Source organism: Lipotes vexillifer, unplaced genomic scaffold, assembly GCF_000442215.2.
Source record: "Lipotes vexillifer unplaced genomic scaffold, Lipotes_vexillifer_v1.1 scaffold472, whole genome shotgun sequence".
Taxonomy (NCBI): domain Eukaryota; kingdom Metazoa; phylum Chordata; class Mammalia; order Artiodactyla; family Lipotidae; genus Lipotes; species Lipotes vexillifer.
Genome location: NW_006797698.1, coordinates 3,594,548 through 3,609,564, shown reverse-complemented (window position 1 = coordinate 3,609,564; position 15,017 = coordinate 3,594,548).

Below are 15,017 nucleotides of genomic sequence, written 5' to 3'. Positions count from 1 at the left end.
AAGCCCTATAAACATTTGCTTCAACTGAGTAAAAATCATAATTACTACCATTGTTCTCAATCACACAACTACTGCATAGCATTAAACACATGTATCTTTAAACCATGTAAGTTTTATTTGCTTACGACACAAAATTCCAGTTTTTATATGTTTCACCTTCATATTTTATTCTTCAGATAATATGACATGATATGATGTTTTGCTCACCATTAGAGGGAGCATGGATTGTAAACAGGGAGTTTAGAGAGAAAAGAATTATTTGCTCGGTCAGGGCAGGGGCCTCTGGCTGTTCTGGAAAAGTCCATGAGTCTCAGTTTGTTTTATAAGCCTCTTGATCTAGAGCAAGGACCTTCTGAATTCCCACAACGTACATGCTTTGTGGTAATACATTGTAAGCTGGATTTAGCTGGTAGCAAAATACGGTGACGTGTTCTGGCTTCTAAAACAGACTAATTCTCCCTGCTAAATAAGAAAAATTTCACAAATTACTATAATCAGACATTGAAATAGTCTCTGGGGGAAGGATCTGCTCCGGACACGCAGGCTCAGCGGCCATGGCTCACGGGCCCAGCCGCTCCGTGGCATGTGGGATCTTCCCAGACCGGGGCATGAATCCATGTCCCCTGCATCAGCAGGGGGACTCTCAACCACTGCGCCACCAGGGAAGCCCTGGAGTCTTTGTAGTTTAAAATATATGTGTAGAAGGATCACATGTTACCTGGCAACATTATGACAAACTGAGAGAGGGCAAAAAGCCCTATAAACATTTGCTTCAACTGAGTAAAAATCATAATTACTACCATTGTTCTCAATCACACAACTACTGCATAGCATTAAACACATGTATCTTTAAACCATGTAAGTTTTATTTGCTTACGACACAAAATTCCAGTTTTTATATGTTTCACCTTCATATTTTATTCTTCAGATAATATGACATGATATGATGTTTTGCTCACCATTAGAGGGAGCATGGATTGTAAACAGGGAGTTTAGAGAGAAAAGAATTATTTGCTCGGTCAGGGCAGGGGCCTCTGGCTGTTCTGGAAAAGTCCATGAGTCTCAGTTTGTTTTATAAGCCTCTTGATCTAGAGCAAGGACCTTCTGAATTCCCACAACGTACATGCTTTGTGGTAATACATTGTAAGCTGGATTTAGCTGGTAGCAAAATACGGTGACGTGTTCTGGCTTCTAAAACAGACTAATTCTCCCTGCTAAATAAGAAAAATTTCACAAATTACTATAATCAGACATTGAAATAGTCTCTGGGGGAAGAGAGAGAAGCAACATTATTCATGTCACTTAAAATTAAACCAGGCCGCCAATTTATCTCAGGCTGTTTGTCCTTTTTTGAACAATGCTGCGGGGGTCAGTATTAGAAACGGGGGGATGGTAGATGTAAAACAGTTTGTCGGCCTAATTGTTTCAACTATAAATCTGCAGAAAAAGAAAGGGGGTTCAAATCAAGTATGAAATAGAATCCCAGACCCTCCTCCTAAGAGCACCTTTGTAAAATGGTGTGCTTGTAATTATGGAGTTTGATATGCTCCTCATACAAAATTTTAATGGAATTGTAAATGTCATTGAGGAAGCAGTGTGTACTTATAGGAATCAGATAAACGTGAGTGGAAATGCCTGCTCTGCTGCTCATCAGCTTTTTGTTCCTGGGTGTCCTCATCCAGAAAATGAGGAATAACGATAGACCCACCTCATCAGGCCGTTGAGAAAATTAAAGAAAATGAAGCATGTGATGCTTTTAGCACATAGAGCGGCGTCTAACAACACAGAGTAAGCTCCGTGCGGCTCTGTCTGCTTTGCTCATCCTGGACCCCAGGACTGACCCCAGCACAGGACCCATGACAGATGCCCCCCAAACACAGGGTAAATGGATTAATTAGTGAATGGTAGCCAACCTGATATTATTATTTTACAGTGCTTGATGTCGAAATGTCTGTACAATATTCCATTACGTGGACGTAACTTCCTTAACCTTCTATCTCTGTGCCTTTCTGGGTGTTCAGTGTTTTTTAACGAGTGCCTCTGTGATGAACATCTCCCTCCATACAGCTTTGTATGGAGGAGCAGGGCTTCCTAGCGTGACAGAACACCCAAATCTGGAAAACAAATCTTTGAGCAGCTGAAAGATAAAGGCTATGAGATCATCATCTAAAATCAAGGGAAGGCAGAATGTTCAAGCTGGAGGGGGCCTGGGGTCCCGGGTCCTCACGGGAGCCACACGAGGTTGATCTAGCAGAGGAGAAGCAGCAGCTGATGCCAGCTCTCTGACCAGAACCCAGGTCCCAGCTCCTGGGTCAGCGTGTCTGTGCTCTAGAACAGTTTTTGTGTATGCACGCTCGCATGCGTGTGCGTGTGCCTGTGCATATGTGGACACGGATGCTACTGAACATGCACCTGTGTAGCCTGCACTTGACCCAGATCACAGAAGGTTAGAGTTCAGGCCATCCGACCCCTCATTTTTCAGGTGAGGGTAAGTGACTGGGAGGGCTTTATGGAACATTTTGGTGTCTTTTCCTACTGTGGAAATTTGAACAGAAGGGCATGAAAAAGGCTAGGAAAAGGTTTCACTGCCATGAAACCACACACAGCATCACTTACCTGGGCGAATTCAACCTGAATTCCAGAAATCCAGTTCAATAATGACATGAGGTCACCAGACAAAGGGAAAGGGGCTCCTACTGACCAGATTGTAAAATATGGGCCCCGACAGAAAAGCCTCCCCGCAGCCAGCAGAGATGTCTGGAAGCCTCCTGTGCGCCATGCAGAGACGCGGGGTTCTCTGTCCACCGGACACGGGGGAGGAATGCGGGTGGTGGACGGCCCGAGCCGCCCCGTCCCGCCATGTGTGAGAGGAGCATCCCTGTTGCACACTCGTAGAGAAGGCCGGCAGGGGCATGAATGGCAAAGAAGGAAGGGACCTTAGAGGTCAGATCATCCAGTCCCCTCGTTCCGCAAGAGAGGAAATCAGGCCCCGGGGAAGAATCTGGGCTGCTCAAGTCCCGTAACTGGCTGGTGTCTGAGGCTGCCCTGACTTCTGCTCAAACATTCGCATCGCATCTGTCTTCTCCATCCTTGAAAATTAGTGTTCAGTTATTCTCAGCATTACAAGCGTTTGCTCGAGCGTATGTCATGCTCATAATAATGGGCCTAACAACCCACAGCAGTCGTTCTGGTGTCATTCAGAGGACGTTGTACGTTCCCACTGAGATGAATGATGTGACCATGAACTTCTTTAGCAGAGATTCCTGAGTTGCACCTGACCCAGGATGCAGGCATGTCCGGGGAAAGGCAGTTGTGGGTTCGAGAGTCTGTTTCCCTGAGGGATCACAGGGCATCTGGGGACAGAACTCATTCAAGGGAAGAGAGGACGACATAAGAAACCCATTCTCGTGACTGAGGGCAGCGCAGGTTTTGGGTGCAGCGCGGTGACTGTCCGTCGAGTGGCCAAACACGTAGTAAGTCCTCGGGAAACGACTACAAGCTAAGAGGGAGATTTGCTGTGAAAAACTCGGCAGGCAAAGGAGCGGCAGGCAGCACTGCAGGCCTTCATAAGAGACACCAGAAATGTCAGGAAAAGGATGTCGGTGGTCATAGAGAGCCCACACTGGTGGCCCCGCAGTTGTGTTGCTTCTGGAGAAAAGCTCCAGCGGCTTCGGCAGGGACGCCAGCCTGCACCAGCAGCTTAGTTGTGATGGCAGAGGGTGCCCAGCCTCAGAGGGTCTACACCAGCATCGAGCACCAGGGCGGGCACGTCTTTGCCAGGTCCCAGAAGTGCCGTCACTGCCTTCATAGGAGGGAGAGGTTAGCAGGCCCTTGGCACCGGACGGGAGGCCTGGCCACACAAGACACTGCCTGGGGACCCCAGCAATGGCTGGGGACACTTTGGGAGCTGGGGAGATGGAGGCTCCTGAAAAGACACAGCCAGGAAAACACTGCTTTATTGATGTTGAGACTCTTACTTTACCTCCTAGGCCGGCGTTGGCAGATCCTACCAACATCCCTTTGTCCATCCATCTGTCTTTGAGGTGGAATCATTCAAAGATGAGGCACCAGGAGCCAGGGCACCTGGTCTTTGCGTCTGCACCTGGCCAAATTCCCTCTCAGCTGCCCTTGGTCTGGAGGAAACAGAACCATGACAAAGCTGATTTGTATTCTGCCAACTAAGGGAAAATACAATTAACATGGCAGTTTGATTCAGCAAAGCCCATGGGAACGGCCGAGAAGGAAAGGGCTCCTGCAGCTCAAAGTGATATCAGAGAAAAGACAAGGCCACCCTTCTAGTCCCACAGTGTGTCTCCTCTCCACTGCCCACAAGTCAGTTAAAGGGAAAAGAGAATGAAAGCTGGCAGCCGGGCGGCTGGGAAGAACCTTCTGCCTCTGGGAGTGAAGGCGGGGCATCCAGCAGAGCAGCGGGGGTTCCTGCTGCTTGGCCATCGTCAGGGCTCACCCCGCCCAGGGGAAGGGGACCGTCACCAGGCCCTGCCGCTCCTGCAGCTCTGATGGCACGCCTTCCAGCAGAGACCAGAGGCCTCCCAGACACCAGAAAGGAGTGGGACCAGTTGCTGTATCACATACACACCTCACACATCATCACGTGTCAAGTGACAGAAGATCAGGCAGATATTAGCAACCCCCTGAAACTGAGTTGTGAAGGCTGGTACCAATCTCTAGCCGCCTCCCAGCTAACAGACTCCCAAAACATGGAAAAGGAAACTGCTCACGAATGCCTCCGACTGGCGCTTTCTTTCCCTATAGTGACTCTTATTTATATTTAGAGACAATTTGATAAGCTTTATGGATTTTTATTTATTTAACATTACCTTAGCCTTTTTGATACATTCAACTAGAGTATTCTCTAAAGTTTTAAATTATTTTAACGTTTTTTCATGATTTGAACAAATTAGGGCTCAGCTTCTCCTGGCTTGAGACTCCTTTACCTCTCATGCAGCTGCCAACACAAAGGCAGGGAAGAATGGTCCACTCCCTTTCTCCCTGCTTGCCCATTTGTATTCATCTCTTTCTGCACTTGTATTTGTATATCTAGGCATTGTTAAATTGTTTGGTTTCAATATCCGCCTTTCCTTATGAGACTAGACTCATTATTCATTCATTCTACAAAAACTTAAAGAATATTGATATTGGATTTGAATCCAATATCAAAACTGTGTCTGATTGGTTCTAATTTCACTGACTTTATATGAATTCCACATACAAACATAATTTTATAAAAATTAATAGCTTGGGCTTCCCTGGTGGCGCAGTGGTTGAGAGTCCACCTGCCGATGCAGGGGACACGGGTTCGTGCCCCGGTCAGGGAAGATCCCACATGCCGCGGAGCGGCTGGGCCCGTGAGCCATGGCCGCTGAGCCTGCGTGTCCGGAGCCTGTGCTCCGCAACGGGAGAGGCCACAACAGTGAGAGGCCCGCGTACCGCAAAAAAAAAAAAAAAAAAAAAATTAATAGCTTAATTCCAGAACTTACTGAATAAGATGGTGATATTAATGAAATGATTTAATACAGTTTAATCTAGTTTTATTGAGAGGAATATGGAAGTTTTATCCAGACAAAAGGAGCTGAAAACCCCACACTGGTGATGGAGGAGGGCTGCAAATGTGCAGAGGTTGACACGATTCTCAGAGGCATCTTTTATTAACAAACGATAGTGCCGATGGTATTTTATTTTCAAGTTTCAGTTGTTTTAAGAAGAGATTTTCCAGTGGGAAGTCTGTGAGTACTAACTGGCTCCTATCTAACCCACACTTCCTGTTTGGTTGATAAAAAAGAAAAAAGTCAAAAATAATAGATATATTTCAAATCAAGTGTTAAGTCATTTAAACAACGCCTAGCGGCAAAAAAAAGAAAAAATGCGGGCAAGTTTCCCATTTTTCCTCCAGTCCAGAGCCATCCTTGAGGACCTAAATGCCATAAAACCTGAATCCAAAATAGATACTCACATTCCTTAATGTCCACTTTAAGGAACATTAAAGTGTTCCTTAGGGAACACTTTAAAGTTACTGGTTTTGACCTTAAAACTTAATCATTTACTAGGAAATCATTTTTCAGGTGTTTTCAAATGTAAAATATTCAAGTTCATTGCCAGAATCCCAGTAGTGCGGAAAGAAACCTACCAGGCTTATACCTCTTCCTGGAACATATCCATTGCATTTGTTAACTGTGAAACTTTGGGTAAATGACTTCACTTCCCTGAGCAATGATGGTGCTCCAGTCAGGATGGATAATAATCTCTCTCTCCCAGGGTGGTTTTTGGGTTTACATGCTTAGGTAGAGGGATGAAGGTGATTCTCTGAGATGCATTCATGTATTCGCTCAGTCAGCAAATATTTATTGTCTGGCCCAGGCACTGAGCTGGGTGCAGGGGAATCTACTGACAAACACCATTGGAGGACACCCTGGATTTCCCCTCATTCTTCCGTGGCGCTGCACCTGGACGCTCACTAAACCTGGCCAGGTCCCCTGCTGGACACAGGACCTCCAGTCACCTTCCTCTGCTTTGCCCTCTGATTCTCTGGGAAGCATCACTCCAGCCCCCAGAGAAAGCCCTCCCCCCACACATCCTGGAAGACCCTTCTCCCCCTGATGCCCTGCCTGCCTCTCCACCAGGAGCATCAGGCTGTTTCTTCTCCAAGCCTGGAAGGACTTTCCTCCTCTCCTAGGAGACGATTTGTTGCTCTAAGTTGGTAGTTCCCAAACGCACATTCCCAGCACTGGCGCTGGGCAGCTACAAAGAATAACCAGGGAACTCCTTTAAAATGCAGATTCTCTGACCCTTCCTCAGGCCTACTGGGAATCAGATGATTTTGATATGAAGCCAGGTTTGGGAACCACTGCTTCTGGTCACCGGATTATTTTTGTTTGGTCTTTTCAGAATCAGCAGGCCTTTCCCTCTGCTCCTTCTTCCACAATCTGACCGTTCTTATCTGCCTCTTACTCATCTCTCCAAAGCCTTACTCCCGGGTCTTTCTAATCTCACGCACAGAAATCTCTACTTATCGCTGCACGGAATAAAAAGGATTGGATTTTGTGTGTTTATAGCCAGCTCTTAGCCCTGCACCATGCAGAGGATATGCTATAGATTGGATTTTAAGGACACTTCACTGTTAAATTCCAAGCTGAGGTCTGTGGTTTCTCCACAGTGAATAGGCTCTTAATCATACTCTCTGCAGTACCTCCTGGGGTGAAGGAGGAAGAGGAGGAACTGATCACAGGAACTTTTTTTTTTTTAACGTCTTTATTGGAGTAAAATTGCTTTACAGTGGTGGGTTAGTTTCTGCTTTATAACAAAGTGAGTCAGCTATACATATACATATATTCCCGTATCCCCTCCCTCCTGCGTCTCCCTCCCATCCTCCCTATCCCACCCCTCTAGGTGGTCACAGAGCACTGAGCTGATCTCCCTGTGCTAGGCGGCTGCTTCCCACTAGCTACCTATTTTACATTTGGTAGTGTATATATGTCCATGCCACTCTCTCACTTCACCCCAGCTTACCCTTCCCCCTCCCCATGGCCTAAAGTCCATTCTCTAGGTCTGCGTCTTTATTCCTGTCCTGCCCCTTGGTTCTTCATAACCTTTTTTTTTTTTAGATTCCGTATATATTTGTTAGCAGATGGTATTTATTTTTCTCTTTCTGACTTACTTCACTCTGTACGACAGACTCTAGGCCCATCCACCTCACTACAAATAACTCAATTTCATTTCTTTTTATGGCTGAGTAATATTCCATTGTATACATGTGCCGCATCTTCTTTATCCATTCATCTGTTGATGGACACTTAGGTTGCTTCCATGTCCTGGCTATTGTAAATAGAGCTGCAATGAACATTGTGGTACATGACTCTTTTTGAATTATGGTTTTCTCAGGGTATATGCCCAGTAGTGGGATTGCTGGGTCGTATGGTAGTTCTATTTTTAGTTTTTTAAGGAACCTCCATACTGTTCTCCATAGTGGCTGGACCAGTTTACATTCCCACCAGCAGTGCAAGCGGGTTCCCTTTCCTCCACACCCTCTCCAGCATTTATTGTTTGTAGATTTTTTGATGATGGCCATTCTGACTGGTGTGAGGTGATACCTCCATTTCTCTAATGATTAGTGATGTTGAGCATTCTCTCATGTGTTTGTTGGCAACACAGGAACTTTTTTTAAAGTCCTTAAACTTGATTGATTTAATCTTTATTATGGCTGCAACGTGGTTTTTGTTTGTTTCTTAGTTTCTTTAATTTACACGCAGTAAAATTCACCCTTTTTAGTGTAGAGTTCAATGAGTTTTGACAAACATACATATTCAGGTAACCAACACCCCAATCAACACACAGAACGCCCTCATTTCCCTTGTTCCCTTTGTAGGCAACCCCTCCCTCTGCTCTCAGCCCCTGGGAGCCACTGATATGTTTTCTGTCCCTATATTTTTGCTTTTCCCCGAATGTTGTATGTCATATAAATGGCAACACACAGTACGTTAGGTACAGCATTTTGAAAGATTGTATATTTAAGTACATACTGAAGAAAGGGCGATTTCTTCTAAATTTTTTGCTTTCTGGCACTTATAATCTGATATGATGTATCATTCTGTGGATCTTAATCCTTTTTGCAGCACATGTGATCTATTAGAAAATCAAGATGAAGCAGGCATGTTATCTTGTCCTTCAGTGGTAAACACAGACTAGCAAGGCCCTTTGTAAAGGTCAGTTGTAGCTTCCTAATTTTCTCTCCCATGGCCAACATATTCCCTCCTCCCACTTCCCCTCCCACTGTACCTACTACCCTTTGCAAACTCCTCTCTCTGACGTGCCCAATAGTTGGTGGGGGAGGGTCCATTCCCTGCCGCTGGACCAGGAGGCATTGCAAGGTTCATGTTGCCAAAGGCTTCAGCTGCTACCCCTTGATCTGAGTAAGCATCTTCTGGCCTCTTTCCTACCACTCCTGTCTTCTCTTTCTTTGAGAAACAACATATATACAAAAGAAAAATACTTGATTTATAGGGTTCCAGAATACTGAGATGCTCCAGGAAAGCGTGGGATGATTTAACCCTTCCCAAAGGAGAAGAGAGGGGAAGGTGGGCTTTCCCACACTCAGCAAATGAGTCCTGGACAGGTAACTCCCGCGCTCAGGGCAAAGAGTATGCACCTGGCCTTGGGGAGTCACCATGCGAGTCTGCAGCGAGACTGGGAGGCAAGAGAAGGCCACTCGGGGTTCAAGGAAAGCCAGCAAACGTTAAATTTCTTTTCCCAGATCCTAGAGTTACCAAATGTCCCTCAGACAAAATCCCTCCCGAACCAGGCCCCGAGGTTCTTTTCCTGTCTATAGCATCAAACCCAACCATCGTTTTCACACTAATCCCATGACTCATGCCATCCACAGCAAGAATAGACATCATTTTCAAGGAAGAAACAAACGGTCAGTGAAAAAAGGTTTCCCCCCAAAGGCCAGGCTCTCAAAGCCCTCCTTAAAGATTAGCAGTGTCTGAAGTTTCAGACCCAGATAGTCTATGAGGCATTGGCTCCAAGCCCAAACCCCAGAAGAGGCAGACTCACTCCTGTGCTGTGTCTATTGCCAACTTGCGGGAGGCTGCAAGTAAAATTCTATTTTAAAAAAATTCCAGGCCATGTATTAGGCTTTTCTTTGAATGGAGCAGTGTCTCCGCGCAGTCCAATCTGTGCCGCCAGCCTAGGACTCCAGTCCGTGTTTTCCACCCTCCCTTCACCTGCCTTTCCGTAGTCCGGGCTTGGGTCCCACAAACCCGGGGCCGGCGGTCGCCCGCAGGAGTTCCAGCTGCCGCCGCCGACAAAGGACGGTCCTAGGGGGTCCTGGAGTGCGACTGGGCCGGTGAGAACTCCACCTGCATCACAAAAGCGAGGGGAACACCTGTGCCAGGCTGACTGCTAGAGGCAAGTACTGCCAGCTGGAGGCTGGCGACTTTGAGATGCTGAATCCCTGGAATGGTGCGCGCTGCCCCGGTCCGAAGGGCGCGAGAGAGAATGTGTGAGAGAGGGCGAGAGGGCCCAGGTGCCAAGCCCTGATGCTGTAACGGGGCTTTGACACCCTGCAAGCAGTGCTTCTGGGAAAGGGACTTTTGATCTGGGCTCTGCGAGGTCCGGTGTTCTTTTGGGAGCAAGATGACGGGGGACTCCATCACTTAGAGTGCTTGGGGTGCTGTAGCTACTCTACCAGTCCTGCAGCCCGCCGGGCCCCTGAGCGGGGAGCGAGTAAACAAAAGTAAGGAAAACCTGGTACAAGAATGCTTCGTGCAGTGTGTGTGTGTGTGTGTGTGTGTGTGTGTGTGTGTGTGTGTGAAAGCAAAGCTGAGATTTACTCGGTGTGAGCTGCTAAATGTGTAGCATTTTCGAGACTTGTTTAAAGAGGAGGTTCTTTTTAATTTAGAACAAATTAATTTGTTGTTACATAACAAAGATCATCATCATCAGTGCTTTCCATAAGCATAAACACTCACACACCCCAAACTGGAAAACATCACCAAAAAGGGGCTTGCCTTCCTTTGGAGGAAAGATAAAGGATGTAGGTTCCTCCAATTGTCATGTTAAATTTGAAGTCCTTGTTTCTGTTTATTTCGCTTTTTTTTCCTCAAGGAGTAAAAAGAGCATCAAATTGCATGTTTGGTTTTCCCCTTTTGAAACTTAGCATGGTGTTTGGTTCTCCCTGAAAAGGGCTTTAATTTGTCTGCCTCTCCTTTGGCAGCCAGCTCTCAGGGCTTCGCTTAACTCCGAGTGGGGACTGGATTTCCCCCGGCAGTGGGTGAAGAATAGAACCGATTCTCGCTCGTCCTTGGCACAATACCTAATCATCGCCATCCGCCCTCCAGAAGTTCAGTCTTCTGAATAGGTGTCGTCATTTCTTCCCATGTTTTCTACTGTTTCACATCATTAACAATCGCAAGGAAACTTCTTTTGATTTAGAAGCCAAAGAGTTGGGGAAATCACGGATTCCATCAGATTATTCATTTAGAGGGTTCTCCACCTGTTATGTGCTACTTATGTAATGGGACGAGGGGGTCGGGGGAGAACAGGAAGTCTAACCACTGCTTCTCCAGGTCCATCTTTACTTTTTCCAGAACGAGAGAATTGGGAAGTCCTTTGTACAGCTGAAAGGGAACTAGGGGCTCCTCTTGTGCAAGTCCAGTCAGTTCACAGATGGAGGACTGGGTAGCCCTCAGATGGCCATTTCCTCCGAGTGAGTCTGTAGATTCTGACCCGTGGTCACTGCTGACCTAGGAATTCAGTGCGTGTATCACAGGCAGGTAGCTCTGAGCCTTAAGAAATGCCATGCTGGCCAATCAAAAAGCACAAACCTGACTTTGGAAAGGCTCGTCCCTCTTGTTCTTTTCAGTTCTACTATAATAGCACCACTTGCCAGACAGCACCTGCTCACTTGGAATGTTCAAGTTGGAAGTTCACTACATTTAATCTATTCAGGAGGGATTTCTTTCTTTTTAAATCAATATTGGAGCTGAACTACTTAGACTCAGTCCCTAACAGCGTATGTGTATTTGACAGATTTTCTTTTATGTTCGGCTGCTGGCTAGTAGTTGAATCCCAAGGCTGCTGAAAATCGTTTTTAGAACTAAGAATGGCAACCATTTCTCAGAGGTTGATTGTGTACCATTAACTATACTAAGGGCTCTACTCATATCGTCCCAATTGATTCTCATGACATTCTTAAGAGTTACCTAATATTATCCCCACCTTACAGATCAGAAAACTGAGGCTCCCAAAAGATGAAGTTACTAGCCTGTTACCACTCCCCTCCTAAGTGAGGAGAAGAAGCCAGGTCTGTCTGATTCCTAAGCCCAGGGTCTTTCTGTACCACTCTACTGCTCTAACCTACACATAACCTACACAGATTTCTTAGGACAAGATAAATTTTATTTTATTTTTTTAATTATTATTATTATTATTGCGGTACGCGGGCCTCTCACTGTTGCGGCCTCTCCCGCCGCGGAGCACAGGCTCCGGACGCGCAGGCCCAGCGGCCATGGCTCACGGGCCCAGCCGCTCCGCGGCACGTGGGATCCTCCCGGACCGGGGCACGAGCCCGCGTCCCCTGCATCGGCAGGCGGACTCCCAACCACTGTGCCACCAGGGAAGCCCCAAGATAAATGTTAGATAAATGACCGTGACCTTAATGTTCTGTCACTAGTGAAGGGGTATACAACCACTTAGACAAAATGCACTGGAATTATAGGAAACCTTGGTACACTGACAACTAAGCTGACTGCCCCAAACCGTAGTCCATATTCAGACCAGTCTCTCACTTCCCAGTGAGAGGTTGGGATGGATGGGAAGAAGGAAGAGGAAGTGCCTCTGTGTCCCCGGAGAGGGAATCTCTGCTGCTCCACAGGCCTTTGTGTTGTGTCCAGTGGACTAGAGGAGAGCATGGGGATTCATTGAGCAGAGATTTAGTGTAAAGGGAAGAGTATTTTATGTTTTTAATCAACCAAGCCCTGAGCTAAATATTTATGCCAAGAGAAGCTGAGTCCCCCATGGAGAGACCTTTCCAATGGCGCTTAAACTGTTCTGCTGCAGTATTTTATCATGTCTTTGTTGGGGCAGAAAAATTTTCCCTTTTCCTGGCCCTACATCTTCTAAATCAAACTCGACCCTCCCCCCAGCTTCCAACAGGACAATAGAAATGTGAAATGTTCAACCTCAATAAAACGTCAGAAATGATCATCATTTAGCTATTTTCATCATTGAAAAGTCTATATTCCTGAAAACTGGCCTCTAATTTCTGTCTGTATAATCCAAGGGAGTGATTGAGGAGTGAGAGGCTAGTCTGAAAGCTAATATATCTCCATTTTTTTCTAATTCCTTACTATGTAATGTTTTCTTCTTTTAGTTTATCTTGTAAGTATTCTTGCTGATTATGTCTCGGTAAGACACGGTTATGTTACTTGGGAGGATTTAGGGAACAGCCTCCATCGTCAACATTTTTCCTTCTAAAATCTCCGTATGTCCGTGCATACATGCACACACAGTTCAGTCATTGTGCAGCTTTTACAAATAATTGTAGTCAAAATACGTCTTTCATATTGCTAGCTCAGTTGTTCATCCTTTACTCATTGGAACCGGTGACGATTTGGACAGGGACTAAATTAAAGCTCACCCCTGACCTTAGTTGCAGCCAGAGGAAGACAAGTGTCTGCTAAATAAACAAAAACCTTGATCAATACTATGCAGTGATGGAGGAAAGGGAGAGGTTGTAACCACATAAAGTGAGCACTTTTGGAAGCAAAAAGTGTTTCAATTAAAATGCTAATCCTAAACCTCACCAAGGTAAATCTGCTTAAGGGACACCAGACCGAATTTCTTTACGATGGAAAATTACGATGGAAAAAAGAAAGTGTTCTCAAACGGGCAAAGGAAAACTCCATCTGGAAAAGGAGAGAATGAGAAAGCCCCGCAGCTCCAGGCCCACATGCCCTCATCTCCAGTTAAGCCCCCACAAAGTGAAAGTTCCCTCTCTACAGCACAAAGCTGGCCCAGTCCCTCCGGGATTGAGAACCTGTAGGGCCTCAGTTTCCTAAGCACCCCTTGGCCCAGACTCTACCAGAGCATCCATCCTGCAGCCCCCGGGACCTGCCACACGTCCACTGTGACCTCTACTTGTCTTTCACTGCTTAGCCCCTCCCCGCACTCACTGAGCACTTGGTACCCGCCCATATCCTTGTACTTCTCAGACTAGATTAGTTCAACATCTGTCAGTGTATCTTACTTATGTCTCCATATCTAGTCTGTCCATCTTTAGGACAGGAGCCAGGTTATATTCCTCATTCCTTTCATCCTTTCCCTCATCCATCTCTCTCTCTCCTATTTGATTATCTCTTGGTACATGGTAGTTGCTCCATCAATCAGTAATTAATTTAATTACAGAATTCATTTCCCCAGGTGCAGACAGATCGCCTCAGAATGCTGAAAGCATCTGTAGACGTGATCAATCAGTAATGGTGGAGAAACTTTGTCAATCTGGAGAGGTGCTAAAATGCAGTCAAGGAAATGCCAACTTTCAAAAATATCTTTTTAAAAAGTAGTCTCCAAAAAGCATAGGCTGGTGAAATGATGATTGCCAAAATTCTGGAGCAGGTTACTCAACAGGTGATATGTGAAGATTTAGAGAATATTATGATCTGTGTAACCCAACATGAGTTCCCCAGCATCAAGCTATACCAAGCTAACCGTATTTCTTTTTTCTGAGATTAGTGAAAAACGGGTACTAGAGGCCAGAGATTTGTAACCCAGTGGCGTGTTCTGTCATTGTGGAATGGTTGCTTCTATATCAAAAAGTGCGAATAGCCTGAGGGCTGTCTTAACTGGGCTACAGCCAATTGATAGCAATCTAATTACACCCGGAGGACTGCCTGGGTGAGTGGTATCCCAGGGCAAACGTAAAGCCTTGTCATATGGTCTTGACATAGTGTTTGTTAATTTTAGCAAGCACTGGACACAATCTTTCATGGTGTATTTTTTCACCAATTTATTCAACCAATATTCATTAAAACGTGCATTATGAGCCAAGCGTTGTATTAGGTGCTCATTCAGTGTTTGTTGACTCAGAAGCAAGTTATGAATTAGTTGAGAGCTAGGAGAACAAAACCAAGTCGAAAATTGATTGCCTGAAATTCTCTTTGCAACAAAGCAGGAAGTCGATCGATTCATTCACTGGTGTGTTTCCTGGTCTCCCGGGTGCACTGTGTGCTCCACACTCCCTCAGGTCTCTGCTTGGGTCCTCTGACCACCAGCTCTATAAAGCCCCTCGGACCAGTCACTTCTCTTTTCCTGTGTTGCTTGATTTCTCTTCATTGCACTTTTCATTCTTTGCGGTTATCTTGCAGATGGAGTCCTGGCGCTGCCCATTGTCTGTCTCCTTAGAATGTGGTGGGAAGAAAGGGGGCGTATTTCACAGGGCTGGGCCTTTTGTTCCTTGCTGTTCAACCTGTTTATCTATCAGTGATAACTGTTGCCATTCCTGC